The 10000-nt window shown below is 34.5% G+C and overlaps 1 long non-coding RNA gene across 1 annotated transcript in view; it reads left to right on the top strand.

The window, feature by feature from the left end:
• The window catches only part of LOC127474601 (uncharacterized), a 22403-nt gene extending 20209 nt beyond the window's left edge, over positions 1 to 2194 (top strand). Inside the window, exons 2-3 of the long non-coding RNA XR_007905916.1 lie at positions 1264 to 1346; positions 2087 to 2194. This is a non-coding gene — a long non-coding RNA (uncharacterized LOC127474601). The remainder of the gene's footprint in view (positions 1 to 1263; positions 1347 to 2086) is intronic.
• Positions 2195 to 10000: the final 7806 nt, after the last annotated feature.

The following is a 10000-nucleotide window of genomic DNA, read 5'->3' as shown; positions in this document are numbered from 1 at the left end:
AGCAGAGCTCAGTGGTTTGGGCCATTCTGTTCATATTATCTTAACCTGGACCAAGTTTAGATGATAAACACAACAAATCTCTGCAGCAATTTAAAATAAAGCATATATTAAGGTTAAATTAATCCCTGATTAATTAAAGTTGAACCACTGTTATGAGAAATGCCTTATTCTGCAGAGTAAGGTGAACAAAATTTACATATTGACTACCAAAAATATGAATGAATTTATAGTTAAAAAATAATATCTAAGGATATAAATAAGTACCAGATACCTCAAAAAGGCAGCTGGAGTTTCCTATTTTAGGAATGTAATATTCAATATATTTCAATAAATAATTCTTTCCTGTTTCTCAGAACAGCTTTTTTACTTTATTTGTACAATTTTCTAGTTAAAGCTACAGCCAATAGTAAGTGCAGTAAATTATACATTTCTGAAATGATCATTTGAACTAGATTTCCACTTCTATAACATTTAGGTAGTAACCAATTTCAGAATATGCTTTCTTATTATAAATACTAAAAACTTTTTTTCCTTGTTCCTTGAAAAAGTGTTAGAATTAATATTAAACACTCATTTAAAAACATATAGTACCAAAATTGATGTTAAATTAAAGGAATTCCTTGCATTAGATATTAAGCTTTAATGACAATTTAAGGGTGAAAAACAAACACTTTTTTATTATGTTATTCATTAGAGAATTATTTCATTTTACATGAAATTGTAACTATCATCAATTAGACTGCTTGCTTGAAAAGACACTCTAGTCGGGATGTTCTCTGAATTACATAATTCACCATATTCTTACTAATGAAAAGTTTAGGTGACAGAATACATAATGCAAAAGTTCAAGCTTTATACTTACCATCCTTTATTCATTCATACATAGAATATGTACTTTATTATGTTAATCAAACTTCTACATAAGTCTATTTTTCTGAGTAATGCATTGCAATTCAATTTCACTTCGATAGAGTAGTGCAAGCAATTACATCTATTTCATCCATAGAAACTCATCCCTCTGACTCTATCTTTTTAAATGCTGTATTGACTTATGGTATGTGAGCTGTTAAAATCACAGAGACTTACAAAGAATCTTCGTTTACAAATGGAAACTGAAGAAGAAAACTTCTGACTTTTTAAATGTCTGATATTTAAATTGCATTTTCATATGTATAGAAATAGCTCAGTAAGATTATTTTAAGTAATTCTTTAGTTCAACCTTTGTCTTTCTAGTCTAAACATTTTTTTTTTATTTCTCCAAAGTTTATCTGGACTTTTTCAATATGATGTATGTCAAGGAATCAGCCTAAGTGATAAAAGCAGGAAAGCAAAGAAAATCTGCATCAGTGAGTATTTATATTGGCAAGAGCTGACACTTCTGTAAAAGAAAAACAAGCACAGAGGCTGTTCATTTCTGAAATGAAATCAGCTTCACTTCATTTCTCTCAGGAAAACATCATTGCATGAAATGATATAAATCAGTATTGATATCAGTAAGCTTCAAACTAGAAGAGACAAATGCACTCTGCAGCACAGTAATTCAATGGCTCCGAGTCAAGTTTACTGTTGTCTCATTTCTACTAATCATTGTAAAAATTCCCTGTGAAATAATTATCCCTAAAACAATCAAGACAGTATATCTCTATAAAGGAGAGGATCGATTTAACAACAAACTCTAGATTTAACTGTATTGATTAAAGGGCATTCAGTGTAATTTTAGTGAATTATGTTTGGCTTTCATTTCCCAGTAGAAATTTTTCTTGTGATGATCAAAAGGTAAATTACAAATTACTACATGGTCTTTTGTGTGCTACCTATATAACACCCAACTATTTCTTTTCAAAGAAACATTGATGTAAGAAAGGACAAAATATTGGGTTTTTTTTACACATGACATCTTACTATAAGAATCAGATGACTGAGTTTATAGCACTTACCTAAGAGTCTGATGTCATCTTCTCAATTCATTAACAGGGAAATCAAGACTGCACTAAAGAGTCTGTGTTAAAGGAACAAATCCAAGATCATCTTATGAGAATAGAATTAGAAAGATTAAGAAAGTAATATGATTTTTCTTCTTAAATAGGAGTAATTTCAAAGGAGCTGTTAACACTTTCATTTCTGAAACTTCCTTACTGGCACAAGGGAGAACTAAAGGAATCAGAGAGATTCAAAGACAATTTAATGTATCTGTAAGTCTGACACCACTGCTGATACAATTTAATTGAGGACTAATTGGAACTAAGAAGGCTAGTTATTTTGTGAACTGCACGTGTATTAGTTCCAGTCATTTTTAATCCGATGTAATGATGACAAAGAGTCTAACTTACTTTGTTTAGTTAATAACATTAGGCCAGAAAGGATCACCTAGTCATTTCATGTTACCCAATACATTGCTAATATAAACAATGTCTAATTACAGTGACTACATACTCCCATGAAATGACCAATTAGAGCATTTGCTGATTCTGAATGTTCACTGTTAGAGACATTTCCACATGCTTTCTGTGGATCACATTCATAAATTCTATGCTAGCTGGTAGGAAGCATAAGAGCAGAATATGTGAGGAAAAAGTTGGTTGTAAGCAGCACAAAGGACATTTAAATTCTCAGACAGAGCTTACATGCAAAAATGTATCAAAATAAAATGCATTTTTGTTATTCTCTAGGACTACATAATATTGCACATTTATATGCTCTTCTTGCTGAATTGAACTGATCATGCAGCGTGTTCAAGACTCATATGATAAAGTCATATGTTAACATTTTAATATTTAGATCAACAAACTTAGTGATTTGTATTCACTTACAAATCTGATTTATTGACTGTTAATCTGTAGCTGATATGAATAATACCAGAATAATCTCTTTTTGTTACTTTACTGATGAGTCAATAACTGCCCCCTGAAAACACCAGTCCAGCATGTACCAATGTTTTATGGAGAGGCAAAATCAGACAATAATGTTGACAGCATGTTTGTTAACCTCAATTTCAAATCAAAATAGCAAAATGCAATAAATGAAAACAAATTGCTTTTTTAATGATTGAATTATTATCCCTTAAGTAATCATGCTGAAAAATTTGCCAGTTCTGTCAAAGCAAATAACAGTATACCAGTATGTGCATTACCAGATCTAATTCACACAAAGTTTTAGAAATACTGGAAAAAATGATACATGGTTATCTAGGCAATTTAAACAAAAGAAATGCATTTACAAGGAATGCAATTAATGCATATATCACAGACAAATAAAAATATGATACTGAAAAAGTATCTGAAAGTATTTCAATTGCTCTGCGGGTGCCTAAAATGCTTTGCTACCACACGTGTTTGTACTGTGCAAGGTCTCAATCCTCCTACGACTTCAGTGAGTTCAAATGTTGCCACTCAGGTCAGTATGCTAGTGTCAGGTGCTTTTCCTGTTCTTAAGCAATGCCCTAAACAATGCTAATCTACTTAGATGAAAGTTTTTCCTTGGAATAAAAGGCAGCATGGCAACCCACATATCTGCCCACCAGAATTGTTTGAGGGAATTAAAATGTAACTGAAAAACCATATCGTGTAAATAATTACAATGTGCGAAAAGCTAAAAGCAAAAATTAACAAATCTTCTCTTAAATTATTGGTATATGCTGAATGTGTGCTACACTGTCTTGTCCAGGATATTTAAAAATGAAATATATGATAAACTTTGTCTTATTGTACTTAGATTAATAAAAGAAAGTAATTAAAAGACCCTCACATTTTTTTTCTAGGAGCTAGAAATTATTAACTATCCAGAAAAGAATCAAAGCTTTTATATGAAAAATCATTCTTTGGGCTGAATTGCAATAAATCAGTAAGACTGTTATTTTTCAATAGGTAATAATCGTCTTCATATAAACCAAAAATATTGTTTGGGATGATTAATATACAATGCCGTATTATGCATTTGGGAGTGTCAATGCATAATTTTTAGTTCTAATGTTATTATGTAATTGAGAGAACATGTTCATTTGCCCTAATAACTACTAAGACGCACTTAATAAAATGAAATGTAATAATACTTGTAATTTAATCTATTCATGGAAGTAATTTTAAAAGTCTAGCATTCTCCTTAATGTGGATAACATTCATAAATTATAAAGTGTTGTGATGCAGAATTGACAATGCCATTGTTTTTTACACTTTGAGATGAATCTGCAGCCTTCATTATCTGCATACCAACTCAGGATTATCAAGGGCAAACAAAAGATAATTAACACCAGAAACAGGCAAATGCAGGAGCTACTGAGTGAGGTTTTTCATTTAATGTAGAACCTTTGGAAACTGGAAAATAGAATAACTGTTCAAATTTTTTTTTTTTGTCCTTGCACAAAACTGTTCCAGTATGTTTTCTTTTCTACATTTTAAATATATTTTTTTTTGTTATAAAACTATATTGGTATGTTCAATCTCAGATGTATTCAGTAAATGAATGTGTTAAGAAAAGCATTTTTTCAAAGTACTAAGTGTTAATTTTCTGCAGTGGTTTTACTTTTTTTTTTTTTGTCTAGAACAGCAGAGAGGTAACTATGATGTGCATATTCAAATTCTATAGTTTCACTTGCCCATAGCAGAGCTGTAAATAAGTCACTTCTCCTTACCTTATGGTGCAATGCTCTAGGATAAGGATGAAAACTTCTATTATACAAATTTGATTCAAAAATAAGATATATTTTTATGTTAATAGCTTGTAGGAAAAAGCATATGAGACTGCCTATGGTATTTTTATATGTACTCATTGCAGAACAATAAAGGTTTACTAAATGCTGATACAGTTACAAGACAGTATACTTCACAGTGAGAATTGCTGAAATGTTCCTTTTCAGTTTTTTGCACAAGAAATCTTGAATACAATTCTGCATTGTACTCTAAAATGTTTGCTATAAAACTAGTAATTTCAGAAATTAATCTGTGAAGATCCTCAACAAAGAGAACCTTTTGAATGCAAGGCAAAGAAGCATTATATCTTTGGACTCTTTCTGTAGATGAACATCCTTCTGCAAAAGGTCCAGGCAAAGTCATTTTACAAACGGAAATACAGGACAGTGATATTCAGAGTTTTATACAATTTACAGATGTTGATGACAGTCCAAATCTCCTCCCCTTACTTACGTAAGAAATTCTTATTTCAGGGGAATGTGATTATTAGCCCATGAGCTATCCATTAAAGATTCAACCATTTGTGTTTAAACGTCATGATATATAACAATACCATCACTTTTTACATTTTAGTACTAGAAACGCCTTTTAAGTAACTGATCCAAAGATGATATGCGAACAGTAGGAGCTTGCTTTTCACCCAGCACAGTGGGTTGACAGCCCTTTATGCAGGGATGAGGTTTACACACTAAGACAACTTGATGCGTCTTCTATTCCAGAAGGTATAAAGTCAGTTATAGTGGTACCTTCATTATCAGAGCTGTCCCTTATTTCTGCTACCTGAACTTTTTTCCTCTGGTCTTGATTCACACTGGACAGTAACAGGCATCAGAGGGTGCGTGGAACAGGGAAGCCTTTGTGAATACAGTGCCCCTCAGCCAGACCTCAGAGACAGGAAGAGGCTGAGGCCAAGGCCCAGTGCTCCCTCCACATCCTTGGTTCAGTTCTCACGGCCAGACAAGTATTTAAGCACCTGAAATCCCACAGCAACTGTGTGGTTCATGATAAGCTCAATACGAGTCAACAAAGTGCCCTAGAGATCAGAAGGACATGAAGTCCCCTGGGATCCGTCAAGCACAGCACACCTAACTGGTTGAAAGAAGAGATTGTACCACTGGGCTCAGCCTCACCTGAAGTACTCTGTGCAGTTTGAGGCTCTATAATAGATTACAATGTGTCCAAAGGAGGGGAACAAAGATGCCAAAAGGACTAGAAGGCATGACTTATTAGGAGCAGATGAGTATATTTTATTTAGCTAAAAGAAGAGAAGCCTAAAGGGTGATCTCATCACTGTCTACAACCTCCTCATGAAGGGAGCAGAGAGGGAGGTGTTGATCTCTTCTTTCTGGTGTCCAGTGAGGGAATGGATTAAAGCTACATAATCAGAAATTCAGACTGGATATTATGAAAAAGTTCTTTACTGAGAAGGTGGTCAAACACTGGAACAATCTCTTGAGGAAAGTGATCATGGTCCCAAGACTCCAACTGGACTTCAATAACTGTTTGAACAATGCCCAGCTTTATGTTTAAATTTTTTTTTTTGGTTTAACTTTTAGGTTGCCCCACGTGGAGGCAGGATTTGGAGTCAATGATCCTCATGGGTCTCTTCCAACTCAGGATACTCTAGGAATCTATTATTCTAACTAATGGGAGTCTCAGGCACTGACTAGTTGTCATTCTAGTTCCTAGATACTTCTGAAAAACAGAGCTCTAAACTTTTCCCACACTCAGTTGGGAAGCTTGGGCATTTGGGGAAAATTAAGATTCAAGATGCTAAAACTCTTAAGTGCTATGGGGATCTAATATTTTTAATTAAAACTCCTTTTTTTTTTAAGGACATTGGCTTCGGTTCTGCAAATATCTGTATAAAAGCTTTTTAACATAAAGTCTTTAAAATTAAATGTACCATGGCTGGAAAAGATACCATGTGCTTTTGAACTAATAGAGAATATCAGTTCCTTCACACAAATTTATTTATTTAAAAGCCCCTGTCCTTTCATTGAATTCATCTTCTATTAAAATCCCCTTCCCCTGAAGGAAGATAAGGCATACTCTACTATCTGTGAGCTGACTGTAAATATATTTTAGAGAGTATGATACCTTTTTTAATTATTCACAGGAAAACACAATTGAAGTAGATGCAGCTTGATTACCAGGTGACAGGGTAAAAAACACATGGTGCCAGATGGTGGTAGTGGGCATTTGTGGCCTCTGTTGCAATCACTGCTCCCCATGAACTCACCCCTGTCTCCTGAAACGGAAGCAGCAGCCTCTGCTGCTCCAGAGGACATACGTAGACCAAACAGATAACGTAGAGCTTCTCCATTACAGAAACATTTCAGAAAAGTTTTGCTTCCACTCTTTGTCCTTCCAAATACCACTGCTATTACTACTACTAGTAATAATAATAACAATAATGAAACCTGTTTGCTAATCTTCATATGTACTATGAGACTTCCTTCTCAAAAGTTTTCTCTAGATCTATCCTGCACAATTTTCTAAACATCTTTTAAATGTCTGTGGTGTTCATGGTTTTATTTTAAGACTTTACTATACCCCACAATTTTCAGAAATCTATAGTAAATAAGAGCTTCATCAGAACAAAAGGAGCTTCTGCAAGCAGACAGGGTGCCTGTGGAAAGGACTACTTTCAGCTGATACATGAGGGACAATGAGCTACTTTTAGGTCTATATGCCTAGCAAATTTTCCAGAACTCTTGGAAGAAAGCAGAGAAAGTTTGAGAAGATTGGCAACAAGTCATTAAAACTTGAAATAAACAACTTCAAGTGTATCAAAGGACTAGATTTATCATATACTGGATACAGGTTGATTTTTCTCCCTTGCAGGAATATTTATGAAAACACATGCACCACAAAACATGCATCCACAAACCTATTGCCTGAGGATGAAATGATAGTAGGTGATAACTCTTCCAGGAAGAACTGCCTTTGTGCATTTAAACTCAGTGGTGACCTTCCAGCGCTGAACCAATAAAGAATTTTCTATGTCAAGTTAGGCTATATGTGATAAGGAAGCACTGAATCCTAACATTTACCCCTAAGATTCAACTTCTATTTACAGTGATCAGAATAAGGATGAATATAGTGTCAAAGTGTTTCAGCACCTCAGAAGTCTGACCTAACACCTGCAGAATCCTTACAATATGGAAACGATTGGAGGTTTTATGCCTTTGTGCCCTAGAGATGCCATAAGTGCTTCCTTGGCTGAACACTTGATGAATGCTATGTTGTGGCTGCTTCAGAGATCCTTTAAATCTCCTTTCTGTCTTTAGTTTTGAGATCCCTCCTAGAATACATACCCCTAGTATGGGGTCAGCTTCAACATGCGGTCCTTCTTGTGTTACAACTAAGAACTGATGAAAGTCAGAAAGAAAAAGGTACTTTTCCTTTGATTGTCCTGGATGAGATTATGCTTCTGGTTTTTCAGGGCTGGGACTTACTGCTTGAATAATTGCAACATGTGCCAGATTTCCAAAACTGCCTGCCTAATGACCATAACTGCCAAATATATGCAGAAACTGCAGGAATAAAGAATTGGTAGGTAATCTGCCTGTGTGTGCAATTATAGTAGCAGTTGTCCATACACGTTGCATGAATGTAGTTTTATGTATGCAATTATGGAAATCAAAGCCTAAGCTTGTACTGACAAATGTAGATACCTCCCTAACTGAAAGTGATGCTCTACTCTCTACTTTCAACTGACTGAAGAGCTTTTAAACTTCTTTTACTACATTGAGTCTTCTAGCTGTCCATGCACACTGTGTCTTATAATATTATTCAATTGATCTGCAGTTGCAGGGGCCAAAGTGGATCTCTAGAAAGAGGGAGAATAATTGTCCAAATTTATCAGTCATGTCAGATAAATGTCTATAACTCAGAATGAACTCTTGTGAGTGGAGCTGGAGAAAGGAGTAATCTGGAACTCTTTTGAGTATCTCATTGATGTAAGAATAGAGAGACGAAGCCCTTGTTTGGTGGTCCAATTGTTCAGTGAACACATACTGTCAAAGTTACTGAAGCATATCCATTAATCTGTGTGCTACATGCTGAATAAAGGGATGAAAAATGCTTGATTCAAGCCACAAAATGATTTTTTTGAGTTACAGCTGGTGAGGTTTTTTTTCAATCAGTTGTGAATTGCTAGAACATATTTTGTGTCCAGAAATTCTCAATCAACACTTTGTGGAACTCTTTGTGCACATTTAGGCTGCAATCTGAAAGCGAATTTCAAGTCTGAATAATGTAGCTAGTAATTCTGTATTGAGTCTGTCAAGTACTTGTCTATGGACTCAAAACAAAGTTTGAGTATGGAAAAATATGGCTTGCTTGTGCCAGTACCTTTGACTTAAAGAAGGTAATTCTGTCACTCATACTTGTGAGCCGTTTTCAAAAAGAATGAAAAGCCGTTTTCAAAAAGAATCCTCCCTCAAGAAAACAGGGAGGATTATCAACTTCTATACAGAAGTATTTAATGACAATGTTACACACAATTTCATTGTAACATCACATCAGTGTTTCCCCACAAATACACTTGGGGGGAAGGGAAAGGCAAAAAAGCTCTAAAGGTCATGATGTTCCTTAGTTTAATAATTCTCAGTTTCTTTTAAAAACTTCTATTTTAGATAGATAATGGTGGAAGTTACACTTCAAACTTAACACGTTTTAACTCAAATGCTGATGGCTCAAAGGTGATATGGCAGCTAGTGCCTTTAAAGACTCTGGGCTGAGCATCTCATGTTCAAGTATTTATCTCCAAATAAAATAACAGACCTGAGGATGAAGATATCTACCAATGCTATGAGGATATAGGAAGACAGGTTCCTAGTAGTTTGCTAAGAACACTGGTTTGATTTTTGACTACAACACAAAAAAGTAACATTGTTACTTTTATCTTACTCACTGTTAGAAAGTCTCTTCATTAGCAATCATTATGGTTTACATGCTTCAGTTTACATAACAAGCAATAATTTCATAGTTCCTATGAAAGGCACATATCTCACTTCTCTATTTATTCAGTACTAGAGATAGGTATTGTATTTCTTTATTTATTATTTACCTCCAAAAAAATAAGTAGGTTTAACAATCCAGATCATATTCCAACTTTAGATTTTCATACTACCTGACCAGGAAAACAATTCAGACAGTGTGGTGGAAACCTTTTCAATTTAATGAGAGACAATATTGATTTCCTGTGCTTCCGCCTTGTTCTGAGGCATGGCAAAAGATTTCCACACAACAGATAAGACCAGGCTTCTCTGAGGAGGGATGATTCACCTTCCCCACCTCCCCTGGGA

This window comes from Manacus candei, unplaced genomic scaffold (assembly GCF_025592945.1).
Source record: "Manacus candei isolate 608988 ecotype Guabito, Panama unplaced genomic scaffold, ASM2559294v1 h1tg000043l, whole genome shotgun sequence".
NCBI lineage: Eukaryota > Metazoa > Chordata > Aves > Passeriformes > Pipridae > Manacus > Manacus candei.
This window is presented reverse-complemented; position numbering and strand designations above follow the sequence as displayed.